Below are 16,182 nucleotides of genomic sequence, written 5' to 3'. Positions count from 1 at the left end.
ATGTAACCCTTTGTAACCCTTACTTACTACTAATCCTTCCACGTTCCCTTGTATTGCTAATATTTGCCTGGTTTTCCATCCCAGAAGATGAGGTCTTGTCCCTCACCTATATTCTGGTATTTATCATTTGAAGTTCCAGTTCAAGAAGTCTGATCCACACTAAACAAGTTGAGTAGTTGAACTCAGTATGTACAGTAAAAATAACAAAAAAGGTCATTATATGATAGAAAATATTTGTTCTTCAATCATTTCCATGGTGCACCTACTTTCATTTCCAGCGCAGGAACAAACAAAGGCTGACAGATGCTTGGGTATTTGGCCATGATTTCCAACAAGCCATACAGCTTTAAGCCATCCCTTATCTGCAGCAGAATCGGGAGCAGTCTCAGATGTGCGTGGAGGACAATAGCTCTTTTTGAGATAAATTACATAGAAAAAATGAACATAGCAAAAAAATTATATGAAATCTAAAATGATTAATCACAAAAATGTAAAACTAAAGGAATTCATGAGGATTGTAGTGTATATATTTATGGCTTTCAATAACAACAGAAATGGTTGATAAGACCAGAAAAAGAGTTGAAAGTACTAAAAGGCTGGAAAAGGGACATAACCATCTCCAAAGAGGTTGAACTCCATCAATCCAAGGTTACCAAGGAACTCAGGGTAACTTCAAAGCAACTATTGGCTAATATTATGTCCATGAGTCCACCTTTAGGAAAACACTCAACAACAGTGTGCATGGCAGAGCTGCAAAGACAAAGCTACTGTTCCACAAAAAGAACCTTTATCTGGTGGTGAATGAGACCAAAACAGGATTTCAAGCATTATGTTTGGAGAAAAGAAAGCACTGCATTTTGTAATTATGTGTAAAATTGTAGTGATGTTCACAGATGAAGGGTTCACATACCTTCAAGCAACAATGTATGACACAATGGCAACAGCTGGAAATGAGCATTAAACATTCAGTCCATTATGGCAAAAATTACAATTTAAAGATTCACCATTTTTTTAAGGTGATGATGCTTGAGTGAGCAATTGCAGCTTTTATGATTTTTGAAATGTAGACACTTTCATGTCAACATTCACAAGCACAATTAAACCCAAAAACACATTAAACACCAAGATCTCAAACATACCGGATTATTTCTTCCCTTTTCTCCACATGGATTAATCCTGTGTACCCACAGTTCAATATCTCCTCTGTGAGACTTTGAATGGTTGTCTCAGTGGCTGCCTCCACCTGAAATGAAACAGACCACCTTATCATTGTGTCAAGAAACAGATCAAGTGATGCGTGAGGGCTCTTTTAAAGATAGAAAAAAGTCAAAGTACAGCTATGAAGGCTGTTGTACAAATTGCTCCTGATGACAGGACTGTAAGTGACAAAGCTACTTGGTTTCATTATCAGTTCATTTATTTTAAAGCTGATCAGTTAAGTCTCCATGCTTTGTCAGATCGAGGCCGCTGATCAGTTTATGCTTTGTTTTTTAAGAAAGGCTTTATACTCTTACTCTTGTTAAGAGGTCGGTATTTTGGGCATCTCCCACATTGTCTTTGTCCAGGTTGTCAAAGTTCAAGTACCCAGTGCACAGGACCTTGTAGCACCAAAGCACAATGAAATTAGGGGCAGGTCCTCCTTGGGCCAAGCTGGAGGCCATTATTTCCCCAACAGTCTTAACCAAAAAACATTTTCAAATAAATGTTCATGATGCTCCATTTCTTCATAAATGCTGAAAATATAAATATGAAACTTTTGCATGCCATGTTTGTCTTTAAGCTTAAAAGGTGATCTACCAATGTTCTGTTTACAGCATGTGTCTACAACCCGAGGAGGCAGATTGCAGGTCTTAGTATATTAATTGTATTTAGTGGTTGCCTGGTTAACCAAATAATGATACCGTACACTGAAAGTGAACATTTTTTAGCACATACCTGAAATTACCTTTATCCAAATCTGACAGGGAATAGTTCGGTCTCCCGCCATTTGATCCCTTCTCAAAGAATTTCTGTTCAATGCCTGCAATCATTCCTTAAACATGATAATAAATATTTTGAACGGTAAATATGCTGATAAAATTCCCAATTACACAACTTGCATATATCAAATATTAACAGTATTTAATGTCACACTGAAACCTTTTAAAATTATTCTCAGGGCAAAACATTGATATAAGTTGTATCCTATGCTTACCTGTCAGAAATTCCTTGCGAAGAGCCCTTGTGTCAATGCCTGCTTCACCTAAAAAGAGGACTCTCAGCTGGTTGGCTGGTGATGCTTTTTCTTGTCGCTGCCATTGCACAAGACCCCTCTCAAACATGCTCTGGCGAGACACTGCGATGTCAAAGTTTTTTCCAAATGTGTAAACAGCATGTGCAATTGCCCGCATAACGTCATCAAGACTTAAAAAGGGAAGAAAGAAGGAAAAGAGATAAATACTTGCATGGTGCAGACTATGATGAGCGAAAGATGCTATAACCCCTAAATGTTAGGGCTGGGTACAGTGCAGGATATTTAGAGACAAAATAATAGTTGAATATTGTCTGCAGAGGTCCCCAACCACTGGGCCTCAGACTATGGTACACAGCATTTGGTTGTTTTAAAAATCAGTATTTAAACGTGAAAACCAAGAAGCAAGCAGGAGGGTGAACGTAATTGTCATAAACAGTATGTACTGCATTATGTTCTGTTTTTTAGTTTTCATGAAATGGTGAACCTTATTATTACATGTGAAATTGTAAATTATTTTCATTGATATTTAAAATTAATATTTTAAGTAAAAGTTAAAAGATGAAAATGTAATTTTTTAAGTGATTAGGTCACATATGACCAAAGCTGCTGTCCAATCCTTACAGTCAAAAAGGTTGGGGACCACTGCATTATAGAAATGGTTACAATGTCTTCAGGGCATCCAATTTTCCAAAATACTACATGCATTTCTGGAATATAATTCTGTCCATATCAAGAATGTATTTGGTGTTTTATATTTAACAGGAAAGGTTATGTAATTTGAAAACAAACATTTTAACATGATTACAGGTAGATATCAAACAAGCCTGATTTTAAATAATTGTGTTAGGTATTCTTTTATTAATCAGAGTGTGAACTAAATGTCATGTTAGCTGGATACATACTTTTGAATTTCCTCTGCAACACATTTTGAAACATCTTCCACCCTGGAAGGCATTTCCTCCACACTGTCAAGTAAATGATGAACATTACAAAAGAGTGTCTGTTAAGTTGTTGCATTACATAAGGCAATGCCCTTAAAAATCAGGACTTTCTATTAGAAGACTGCTTAATTATCTGTGGACAAACAAAAACCAAAATTATCCTTAACCTTTAATTACCTGGTCCTTAATTATTCAATATTTCAAACCAAACACACATGTTCATCTCGCATAGAGAAAAAGGGGTCTATTTTTTACCTGTCTCCACATGCGCTTGCATGGACTTCTAAATAGTCCATTGGAAATTCCATCTAACATACTGGACATGCAGCCTAAATGCAAACACAGTCAAACAGAATCACAAGAAAATGATTTAAGTTCAATTATAACTGATACTGGTTGTATAACAATTTTATCTTTATAGGGTTGGTATTCAATATTTTTGTTTTACTTTATTCAGTGTCATGGTTGTGCTTGTCCCTGGTGTAGATTCTTCCGGAATTGACTCAACCATCATTATATCAGGGGAACCCTAGAAAAGACATTTGAGTTACACTTAAATCTTAATGTGAAATAATCTGAGATATCCAAAAGCTGTGCAAAGTTTTAAATACTTCTCCATGGAGATCATAGTCGTCCCCCGACGATTGCTGTTCTACACAGGACTTTATGTGAACAGCCAAAACTTGCAAAGGCATGCCAGAACCACATACTTTGCAAGTGGCCTTGGGCATTTTATGGAACTCATGCGCATCTGCTGGAAGAGGGGATGTATCCAATTCATCCTTGAGTGGCACAATATAAATGGTGTTCTTCCCTCCTCCAGTCTGTATTTTTTTAAAAGCTGTATTGTACCCCTCAGCTTCTGGGGGGATAACTGAAAGTCTTGTTTGTCCAGATCCACCTGAAACAAGCCATAAGTGAACAATAAGAGAATAAGGCAATAAATAAATAATTAGACAGTTCAAAGCTTTTTTTTTTAAGATTTATATTACCAAGTGCTTTGTAAAGCAGCCAGCCTCCTAATAAACTGCCAATCTTAGGGTACTGGCAGGTCAGGAGTCTTGAAATCAGTTCAAAGCACAATTTGTCACATTATATCACAGCAGTTCATCTTTCACTGTTCTTTCAAATACTTACATTGTATATTTTCATTTGTCACTGTTAAAAACGTTAAATACAGCTTTGCTTAATTAACCTCTATGTGGTCAGCAGACTCAGGCAACGTGACACTTCGCCGTCCCAAACCGGCAAGCAGCAATGTCAGTTCACTGCTTCCGGATGGTGTCCTGTCTGTATTTTTTTCCATCATGTAGAACTGCAGGGTCACAGTCCTGCCAATGATGTCCTTACATAGAGGTAGAAACTGTTTTCTACCCCTAGCCGAGGCTCTCGAAAAAAAGCCTGGGAATGATCTGTGGATTCAAATAAAGTCATATTCATCAGGCCAAATCTTAATTCTAAGGAATCATTCATTTTGATGTTACGTATCACACTAATTGATTTAACATGCTAATACACCTCAAAAGTGCATGAAATTCAAACTCTTTTTAAGGGTGCTCAGGTATACCTAATTTAATCAAAGCAACTCCAGAATAATCATTACTATGAAGAGGAGGCGGTTGCTCTTGTTACATACTCTGGAAGACTAACTATAATCATACCAATCTGCAGTAAAAAAGCAACCATAAAGATCTAAACTTGGAATGCCCTTGAAAGAAACTACACAAATATTTTCTAAAAATATTCAGAACCTGGCCATTTCTTGGTTAACCCCTGATGGCCTTTGGGATGTGGTTGGTATAATTGCTTGTTGTTGTTGCTGAGGGGTCGTTTGATCTACTGACTGCCCCTCTCTGTCCAGCAAGGAAATAAAATTCCTTGCCATCTTACGAATGGTGTTTCTCTGTAGGTGTAGGTGGAAGGTTAATGTTCATCTTTTACTTAGCCACAATGATTTAACTCTAACAGGAGATTTTCTACACCCATAAAAGGAAAATCTACATAGCGCACAGAAGTTGCCAAGAACACAGAAAAGACATTATTTATTGTCTATTTGAAACATAAAAATAGATCAATTATAATATTACCCAGGCAAAGGTAGAATAAGTAAGAAAATATCCCCCCAACACACGACATACCAGAGCAGCACAAATTAATTGCACAAAAAATTGTGTCAAAAAGATTGATTATTTGTGAAGTTTGTCACATTTGTTTTTGTGAATAAAAATGTGATATAATTTCATTGGCAAATATAAATGTTAAATATTATGTCGAAATGTTAAAAATACATGTCTTGATTATAAGTATTTAGGGTCTTAGTTAAATATTTAGACATTTAAAGCTAAATATTTAGAAAATCATTGCTATTTTTTTATATAGCCTATCTAAATAGTAGACATTTATTTTCAATCTTAGCTACATTTTTAGAATCTAAACTAAATGTTTAAAAATGTTTTGTGTCCTGTGCATGTTTAGATAAAGATAAAGATAAAGATAAACTTTATTGATCCCCCGTGGGGGAAATTTGTGCATTACAGCAGCTCCAGAAAACAGGGGACGGGAATATACTTACAAAAAATAAAAATACAATAATGTAAATGTAAAATTACACAGTAACTTGTTATTAACAAAACACACACAGTGTGTAGCATGAGGTGGTGATGCTGTTAAAGAGTCTGATTTAACAGTCTGACGGCAGATGGGATGAACAACCTGCGGTAGCGCTCTGTCTTGCAGGGTGGGTGTCTCAGTCTGCTGCTGAAGGAGCTGCTCAGGGCCCCCACAGTGTCATGCAGGGGGTGAGAGGGGTTGTCCATGATGGATGTCAGCTTCACTAACATCCTCCTCTCACCCACCTCCTCTACAGAGTCCAGAGGACAATCCAAGACAAAACTGGCCCTCCTGACCAGTCTGTTCAGTCTCTTCCTGTCTCTCTCTGTGCTCCCTCCTCCCCAGCAGACCACTGCATAGAAAAGTGCAGACGCCACCACAATGTCATAAAAAGTCCGTAGCAGAGTCCTGCACACTCCAAAGGACCTCAGTCGCCTCAGCAGGTGAAGTCGACATTGACCCTTCTTGTACAGGACGTCGGTGTTGTGTGACCAGTCCAGTTTGTTGTTGAGGTGAACACCCAGGTATTTGTACGTCTCCACCCTCTCGATGTCCAAGCCCTGGATGTTCACCGGTGCAGTCTGGGGTGACTTCCTGTGGAAGTCAATTACCATCTCCTTTGTCTTGCTGGTGTTGAGCTGAAGGTAGTTGAGCTCACTCCAGTCGACAAAGTCCATGATGACCTGCCTGTACTCCTGTTCGCTCCCCTTGGACACACACCCCACGATGGCTGTGTCATCAGAGAACTTCTGCAGGTGGCAGCTCCCAGAGTTGTAGCAGAAGTCCGAGGTGTACAGGGTGAAAAGAAAAGGGGAGAGAACTGTCCCCTGCGGGGCCCCTGTACTGCAGACCACCATGTCAGACTCACAGTCCTGAAGCCTCACGTACTGTGGTCTGTTGGTGAGGTAGTCCGTTGTCCAAGCAGCCAGGTGACAGTCCACTCCCAGCCTCTCTAGCTTCCCCCTGAGCAGTGCAGGCTGGATGGTGTTGAAGGCACTGGAAAAGTCAAAGAACATGACCCTCACGGTGCTGCAGTGTTCTCCAGGTGAGTCCAGGATCTCTGCAGCAGGTAGATGACGACGTCATCCACCCCGATGTTCGGCTGGTAGGCGAACTGCAGATGATCCAGATTTGAAGTCACCAGGGGGCGGAGGTTGTTTAGGACGACCCTCTCCATGGTCTTCATCAGGTGAGAGGTGAGGGCCACAGGTCTGAAGTGGTTAGGCTCCCTGGGGTGAGATGTCTTTGGGAGTGGCACCACGCAGGAAGTCTTCCACAGGGTCGGTACCCTCTCCAGTCTCAGGCTCAGGTTGAAGATGTGCAGAAGTACCTCACAGGGCTGGTCTGCACAGTCCTTCAGGAGTCTGGAGCTGATGCCGTCGGGACCTGTGGCCTTCCTTGCCTTGATCTTCCTCAGCTGGCTTCTCACCTGATCAGCTGTTATGGAGAGGCCGTCATAGGAGGAGGAAGAAGAGGAGGGGGTTGTTGGGGGGTCGTCTGAGGAGGAGGAGGAGGAGGAGAAGGAGAGGGCTGTTGAGGGGGGTAGCAGGGTACTCAGGGTACTCAGATGGAGTGTTGAGGGGGGTGGCAGGGTACTCAGATGGAGTGTCTGAGAAGCAGGCTGGTCTGCGCTCTGGTGGGTGGAGATGGGGTTGGGAGCAGAATCAAATCTATTGAAGAACAGATTCAGTTCATTTGCCCACTCCCTGTCTCCTGCTTCAGGGCCCCTCCCACGCCTTCTGCTGTGACCTGAGATGTTATTCAGGCTCCTCCAGACTTCTCTTGCATTTTTATGTTGTAAATGCTCCTCCATCTTTTCCCGGTAGCTGGCTTTCCCCTCCTTGATTTTTCTCTTGAGCTCCTTCTGCACCCTCCTCAGCTCCTCTCTGTCTCCAGATCTAAAAACCCTTCTCTTTTCATTGAGCAGGGTTTTCAGCTCAGGGGTCACCCAGGGTTTGTTGTTAGAGAAACACTGTATTTTTTTGGTGGGTACAGTGTTCTCAACACAGAAGTTTATGTAATCTGTGATGCAGTGAGTTAAACTGTTGATGTCCTCCCCATGTGGGCTGCACAGCACCTCCCAGTCAGTGGTGTCGAAGCAGTCCTGCAGCGCCTCAGTGGCCTCCTTAGACCATTTCTTCACATACCTGGTTGTGGGGGGTTGTTTTTTCACCATAGGTATGTAAATGGAATGTAGTCTCACCAGGTTGTGGTCTGAGCGGCCCAGGTGGGGGAGGGGTGATGATCTGTATGCATCCTTGGTGTTTGCATACAGTAAGTCCAAAGTTTTATTGTCCCTGGTATGGCAGTCAACATACTGAGTGAAAGTAGGGAGAGTGGCAGACAGGGAAGCATGATTAAAGTCTCCTGAGATGAGAAGAAGAGACTGGGGGTGTGATGTCTGGAGCTGAGACACTACACTGTGGATGAGTTCACAGGCTGCAGCAGCGTCTGCCGAGGGGGGGATGTAAACAGTCACCGCGATGACGTGTGAAAACTCCAGGTAATATGGCCGAATGCTTACAGCCAGCAGCTCCACATCATTAGTGCAGCGCTGTTCTTTAATGGTGATGTGCCCAGAGTTACACCACCTCTCATTCACATACATCGCTATCCCCCTGCCTTTCTTCTTACCGCTTTCCCTCACGCTCCAGTCCGCTCTGACAAGGTGAAAGCCATCCAAAGTTACGAGTGTGTCCGGAGTGAATTCATTCAGCCATGTCTCCGTGAACTGCATGATGCTGCACTCTCTGTACTCCCTCTGAAGCCGGGTGAGCGACGTCAGCTCCTCCATCTTATTAGGGAGAGATCTTACATTCCCCATAATTAAAGACGGCACGGATGGTTTGTACCATCTTTTCTTTTCCCGACACTTCACTCTGGCTCTGCATCCCCTTCTCTTCCTCCGTACTTCTGCGGGGATGTCCGGTCTTTCGGCTGGATGTATCCGAGGTTGACACAGCGCAACCAGCTGTTCACGGGTGTAAACAATGGAGCCGTGACTGAATGGGTCTCCCGAGGAAGTTTTAAAGAGTCCACAGAGAGAGAAAAACATCACCAATACTCCATAAAGAAGAATATCCATGTTTGCTGTTTGGAGTTGGAGTTACTCGCGAAGTTACAGCAACAAAAAGTAAATATTAACAAAATAAACTAAAAAACAATAACGAGGGGGGTCGGAGCTGCGTAACAGGCGACCACCCAGAGCGGCACCGGAAGACGAAGACCGGCACATCTATTTGCAAAAATTCAAAGTCCGCAGAAACACAGCTTCTCCTACGTCCTCCTGCTAGCTGCAGCATTAGCTGCATGTAACGCTCGTTTCTAGCCCCCCCTCCATAAAAATGTGTCAATGTGACGTGTTGTCAGTATGATATCACTGATGTAAGCCCATTGGCTCGTTGTAGCAAGCCCAGCAGCTCATGTTGTATGCCCATTAACTTCTGTAGCACGCCCACGATATGCCGCAACCTCCGGTAGCACAGTAGTGCTAAGATGCTAATGCTTTTGCTCCCTGGCCCTCGGAGCCAGAGTGGCTGAGCGACTGACCAATTACGGCAAAGCCGACATGCCGACCAATCAGATCAGACTTGGCACACGTGGGGACTCTGAACATGGGCACTTCAGAGCCTTCGAGAGAGAGTCAGAAGCGAGCCGGTGCATGGAGCGGCAGTACATGAAAACAGACACTTTTTTCAAACTTTAGCTATTGTGAACATACTTTAGTAGGTACATAGATTAAATATACGAACCCCAAAAAGGGCATTATATGGGCTCTTTAAGAAACAAAAAACATGCTCTTGAATAAAGATAGTATATTCATCCCATAGTTGTTTAGGAAAAAAAAGCAGGCTTGAAAGTGAAAAAAAAAGGGATAAAAACGAAACTAAATAAAAGATTAATAATAGTGGACTGCACCTATGAAGAGCTTTTTAAGTCTTTTGACCACTTAAAACACTTTTTCACTTCATAACTAATTCACACTTTCACGGATATAAATATGGTGAGGTGTAATGTCATGATTTGTTCTTGTTTAGTTTTAAATTTTGTTAATTTCAAGTGTTTAGATTTCATTCCCTGTTCTATTTTGTATTGTTCATTCCTCGTGTTGCTTTAATTCCTGTGTTCTTCTCTGATCATATTCCTGGTTAAATTGCTTATTATCTCATTTTCTCATTTGTATCCTCGTGTTTAAAATTTTCCCTAGTCTTGTCTGTTGTGTTTGCTGTCTTATTTTGTAGTCCTTGTCCCAAGTGTTTCTTCTCTTACTTCCTGCCTTTTTCTGTTTTTCCTCCATTTTGATTGCCCTCATTGTCCTCACCAATGTTTTAATTTTACTTTGTTCTGCCTGACTTTCCTTTAAAACCACAACACAGACAAAAACAATATTTAATTAAAACGTGATGAAGGGCCCTCGCACCCCTGTGCATGTCGGGGTGTGTCGCGACCGCGGGAGTGCAGCAGCAGCAGAACATGGCTGAGCAGCAGGCTGTGCAGTTCGATATGTGTAAAAGTTGTACTATGGTATGCTGAAATAGGCAGCGTAATGAAGGGCACAGAAACTTTTGACGTAGAGCAGTTCAGGCTGGCACTGTCATGATAGTTATGAAATATGGAGCAAATTGAGCATTGTGTTGTACTTATTCCTTGCAGTAGGGGGCGCTATGGTTAAAGTTGACTATTGTCATGTCAGTGTGTTCAGAGCAGTGGGCGCGCACTGTAGCTGTTCACACTCAACGTTCTTGAAGCCAAAATACGCCGCTTAGGGGCGCTTCCATCTTGCGATTTTGACGTCATTTGGAGCCAGAGTCTACATAGTAGGGTCCGGGGGCAGGAGCCCTGGGAACACGCCCTGCCCATTTAGCGTACTGCCCTGATGACTTACGCAGCCCAGCTACGCCGAAAGCGCTCTGCCGGTCTACGAGGCTTATTATGAAGAAATGTGTAAGTACAACCAACCACCGTATTCAAAGTCTAATATTTAAACACACCGTTTTAAAAAATCCCGCTATTTTAATCATTATTGAAAATACGTGGGCTGCTGGGTCCTCTGTTTTTGCCGAAATCGTTCTATATTAAGCTAGTTTAGCACCACAGACCGTAGGCTACAGGTGGTAAGATATGTTGTATTTTGTTAGAAACTGATAGTCTGCAATGTGATTCATGTCTGCTTTTCTAATATATTTAAATGAACAGTAAATCATTTGTTTTTTGTGTCTTCATTTAGGCAAAGAAGTGATAAAAGCAGCTGGTCTGACATCTTCCACAGAGGTGGTGTAAGTTAAAATCATCTGTTAAAAGTTATATATCCTGTGATTTTTTTTGAAGTTTCATAAGAGGATTGTAAAAACAAGCTATTGTTAACAATACAGTCTTCTAAAATAAAATAAAAATCACACTGAGTCATACACCAGCTAAATGTTAAATAGAAAGGTGATGTTTTCTTTTCCATTTTACAATCAACAGAACCTAGAAATGACTAATTTCAACCTTTGTCTGCACACCTGTTACAGTGGTCAGGCTGAGGTCGCTTAGTTTGAAGGAACCCCCTCCTTTTTTCACCTGTGCCAGATGCCCAGATGCCCTGCTCATCCACTGTGGTAGAAATGACCTTACACCAGCAGCTCTCCCGAGTGAAGAGTCCTCTCTGCCATCACCCAGAGGAGCTGATCGACGTCTGCACAACTGAAGAAGGTGGACAGAGTCTGGTGCTTTGTGACAGTAAACAGTGAGAAGGCTACCATAGTCATCCTCAGATTAAACACAGAGATCCAGGTCAATATTCAATGGTGCTATTTTCTTTCCATGCTGTTGCCATGTGTTTGAAAGGCCATATGCAGGAGGGTTGTGTTGGATTTGCTTTTCCATCATATTTTAACAGTCAAACAATCATCCAGGATCTTTATACTTTATTTTCCATCATATTTTAACAGTCAAACAATCATCCAGGATCTTTATACTTTATTTGATTTTTGTTGGGATTTCTTTGTTAAATTATTTGTTATACTTTCTCCTAGCAATTCGACCTGATGGTCTCCCTTACTTATTTTTGACATGGTTAATGAAGCCAGGGGTTGTTTATTTAAGTTTTTTTTTTTTTTTCATAAAATGTTGAAATAAACTCTTTTTTAAATCTGAATTGACTGTCTCTGATTAATTGGAGTACTTAAGTGTTGGTCACAGTAAAATAATTTAGCAGTTAAGTTTATAGCTCACATTTGAAAAGGCCTTGAACTGACATGAATTTCTTCTTGACCAACAACAGCTAAGACAACAGCAAAGCTAACAGACGAGCTCAGCTTGTCACAGCCGGTCTCGTCTGAGATAAATGGCTTTCAAACTTATTTAATATTAAACATTTAAAGCCAATAAGCATAGCAAGATACGCATGAGATTCTATTCAATAAATGAATGGAGATTCCATTCATTTATTCAATCACAGACTTGTGAAACAGTCTGGCATGTTGTGCTGCTGTTTTCGAGAGTTAATGACTAAAGAGAAGAACTCCATCAAGAGAGGACAGGAAACGCTCAGGGGACGAGTCCTCCATGTTGTCAGGGGTTGCTGATGGATCTGAATCTGAGAGCATCTTCTGTAATAAAGAAAAACAATCATGGAGTTAAATGTAAAGTATAATGAATTTTACTGTGATGTTTATGCCTCAGACCTGAAATCAGATCTGTCCTCAGGTTCTGCTAAACTTCAGGCTCTAAAGTTTGTTTTTAAGACAGGATAACTATTTATGAGGAAAAACAAAATATATAATAAGACAGGATGAATCCAATAATATGATCCACTTTATGAATTTATGTTTTAAGACAAAAGTGTTCCTTCCACTTTCTATTGAAGATTATTTTAAACTGTCATCACATGGGCCAGCCTGATAAATTAAACTAATGTTAAATATTCTCATATAATCAGACAGCCAATTTGTGTGCAGAACCTCACCGGAGCTGGAATCAGACTCTGGACTGTTGTTTCCTTTGGGCACTGATTTCCTTGAAGACAGAAAGAAGAACAATTTAAACATGAACTAGACTTCTTGCAGAACCATAGAGGCTGTTAAAATCTTCTGCTAGACTTCCTTACATTTTAAGAAGGATTATAAATTGTTACTAAAATTACTTTGATGCTGATAGCATTTACAATAACACGGTCCAATCATATGAGAGATAATTTTACCTTTGAGTCCTATGTGAAGGCGTTATCTTCAGAATCAGCACTGCAAAGACAAGATGATGGCGTCCACCTTCACAACCTGCTGCTTCAGTCTGGCTGCATCATGGTCACCTACAGGAACACCACAGAAATGCAATCAAAGTACTTCAGTTTATTTATCAGAGGATGTACTGTATGCAAAGTAGATTTTTTTTAGCTGTAATTCCTCAAAAAGATTTGAGACAGCTTTGTTATTTGAGAGCACAGATGGTTTCTTTTCCCTTCTCTCTGTTTGCCTGTACATGACCTATTAGTGCTGTAAAGGATGCTACAGTAAATCCTGGATCAGCTGTGCGGATGGTGTGACTGTGTGGTAAAGCTTTGTTAAAGTTGTCACACACATACTCATATGCATTTGGAGAATTGTTGGGGTTGTATCAAGTCAACTTTGGTTATATTCTTTAATAATTATACTTAATTATTAATAATATAAATAAAATATCATTAAACTATGTTTAATCTCGTTTTGGGGCACCAACCTGTAATCAGGTAAATATAACCAAACTATCACTCAAATCAGTCTCAAATTAGTTATTTAATTACTAATATTATTAATAATGAATAACTATATTTAATAAATTGAAGGCGTGAAATCCGTACACAAAGCCTTCGCACCCAGCTTATATCACAATGCAAATACACCAGTAATCACAAACAACTGCTCTCTTAAATTATAACAGAATGTATTTAAACAAAGCAACATCAATCCAAAATCAATGAACTTAATTAAACAAATAACTATTATAAACTAATCTAAGCAACAAACATTATCAAGCAAAGGCTTGTGGAAGGGGTGTGAATGTAGGTGTGTGTGTGTGTGTGTGTGAGAGAGAGAGAGAGAGAGAGAGAGAGAGAGAGAGAGAGAGAGAGAGAGAGAGAGAGAGAGAGAGGAAAGGGGGGAGATGGCTTCGTACCCACGTGGTCGTTCACGATGGCGCAAACCTAACAAAGACCTGGGTGCGTGCGTGCGTGGATGAAAGGGAGAGAAAGTGGGGGAAGATTACTTCGTCCCACGTGGTCGCCCTTCCGATGGCGCACACCTAACAAAGGCCTAAATGTGGCCTTAAGGTCTAAAAGAGACTGAGTTCGGCCCTACACGATCTGTGTCTCTGAGGCGTCTGGATAGCCGCGAGTGTATAGATCTCTGTGCGTAATGGCGCGGTGGTGGAGTTGGTCTCCAGATGTACGTTTACACGGGAATATGTGTGTGTGTATGTTCGTAGAAGGGGAAATAAAAGAGGATAGAAGAGAATAAAAGAGAAATGCGTGCCTGAAGAGGCCGGATCACAGTCCGACTCCCCGCCACAACTCTGAGTAATTCCCTTCATTCACAGAAACAAACCAATAGCCGAATTCAAGTTAATACGGCTTACACTGGCCTTTCTGATCAGAAGAGTAATACCCGGTTATAACGCTGTTACGCTAAACACATATAGGACGCAGCGGTCCGAAACAACAACAAGAGTTTTAAACAGTTAAAACTCAGGACGCAGCGGTCCAACAAAGATAAAAATTACAGTTTCTGCTTCGATCAACAATTGTTAAAAACACTCTCTAAAGCTAATTCTGCCCAGACCTAATTAAGCCTCACTTGTGAATCGCTTTGTCCGCGATTGGTGAAAGGAAAAGAGTCCGGCGATGGAGCAGATCTTCTGTCCGTCCTGGTCCAGAGGCGTCTGATGGCGGCGAGGGTCCCTTACGGCAAGAGCAGCTTCGTTGGTTCTCCGTCGAGTGGAAAGATGTCCGTTGATGTCCTTTCGTTGCAGGACGGAATAAGACCGTTATCTTTCTGATAATCTGTTATAGTCTGACGCTCTCCGAGAAACTGAAATGCGTTCACTAGACAATCCGAGCTCGGAATTTAGAACACTGCCGGCCGCGGATTACCTGCGCGCCAAAAACTTAAAACAAAGGAAGATTGTTGCAGGAAACAGGAGATAAGCTTGGGTCTCCGAGCACTAGAAGTCAGCGCGTGGAAAGAGATAGAACAATGGAAGTCTTGGAGCTTTGTAACCTGGCCTGCTCCATGGGGGGTCTACCTCAGGTCCCCTCCAATGAGGAGAGAGAGGTTCCGGTCCCCCCCTTACTTCACGAGTAGGTGTGAAGTACCGCAGGGGATTCTGGGATTAAGAGTCCTTTTAGGCCTCTTTGTGATCTCAGTGAATAACTCAAATGAGGCTTTTACAGAGGTGCAGGCCCAAGTCCATTGTTTGACTGTCCTAAGCCTGCGTGGACCAACAGAATAAAAGTGCAGTGTGGTGGCAAACTGCTTATAAAATATAAAATAGCATTTTATTGGTGAGGTGCCCCAATCCAAGCGTCCTACAGAGTAGCAAAGGCGGGCTGTAAAGGGAGGAGACGAGCGCATTATGGAGAGGAGCACACCAGAGGGGGCGAGCTGGGGGAGAGACGCGCAACCAGAGAAAAAGGAAATCCCCAGTTTAAAATGTAATGTTGGTGAAATGAGAGACATAGGAAGACATAAATGTCAATGCTGAAATTCTTTTGAATACAGAGGCTGTGAATGTTGAGTTTTCTTTGGCTATAAAAAGGCAACAATAGCCTGTAGTTTAATCATGGTGTTTCTCTTCGTTAACGCTTATTGAAGCGAAATCAAAAATAAATGCATGACATTTAAAACATATTAACGTGTGGAGAAAAACACGATCTTTATGCCTTCTTTTATTGTGCCTGTCTCCTCCTAACTACCAAAACAGCAGCATTTCGTGTGTAACACTGGTCTCCTGCATTCGCACCTTCCTTTTAAAGGTGTTAAATACAGATACACAGTCACAATCACCGCAATTTTTGTCAATTTTTAGTACAAATTCTCAATGAGCGTCATTAAATTTAAAATATGATCAACTTGTGACTGTTGAATTGGTAGTGTGACAGCCAATGCAGAATATTTAGCACGTTTAAGCAGCAGTTAATGCTCGGTTAATATTGCATTACACCGCCACTGGTTGTTGATGTTTGCATTCACGTTTCGGTTAGTCTCTTAAATCAGTAAGCAATCATATTGAATCAGAGCTTACCTTTAGTTTTATCTGGATAGCTAGAGAAATATTCAATCCTCGTATATGGTACTATGAATTTCAGCCTGCACGGAGAAAGTAAAACCTGTTAGTCTCGGTATAGCCCACTTATCACTCGGACTGTAAAAATGTACACATTAG

The 16,182-nt window shown here is 41.2% G+C and overlaps 1 long non-coding RNA gene across 1 annotated transcript; it reads right to left on the bottom strand.

The window, feature by feature from the left end:
* Positions 1 to 11,355: 11,355 nt before the first annotated feature.
* LOC136180385 (uncharacterized) lies at positions 11,356 to 15,088 on the bottom strand. The gene is made up of 4 exons (XR_010667065.1): positions 14,595 to 15,088; positions 12,968 to 13,075; positions 12,734 to 12,783; positions 11,356 to 12,377 (listed from the first exon to the last, which is right to left on the bottom strand). It is a non-coding gene; the product is annotated as an uncharacterized lncRNA (long non-coding RNA).
* Positions 15,089 to 16,182: the final 1,094 nt, after the last annotated feature.

This window comes from Labrus bergylta, chromosome 10, assembly GCF_963930695.1.
Source record: "Labrus bergylta chromosome 10, fLabBer1.1, whole genome shotgun sequence".
NCBI classification, from domain to species: domain Eukaryota; kingdom Metazoa; phylum Chordata; class Actinopteri; order Labriformes; family Labridae; genus Labrus; species Labrus bergylta.
The sequence above is the reverse complement of the archived record's forward strand: the minus strand, read 5'-3'. Positions and strand labels throughout refer to the sequence as shown.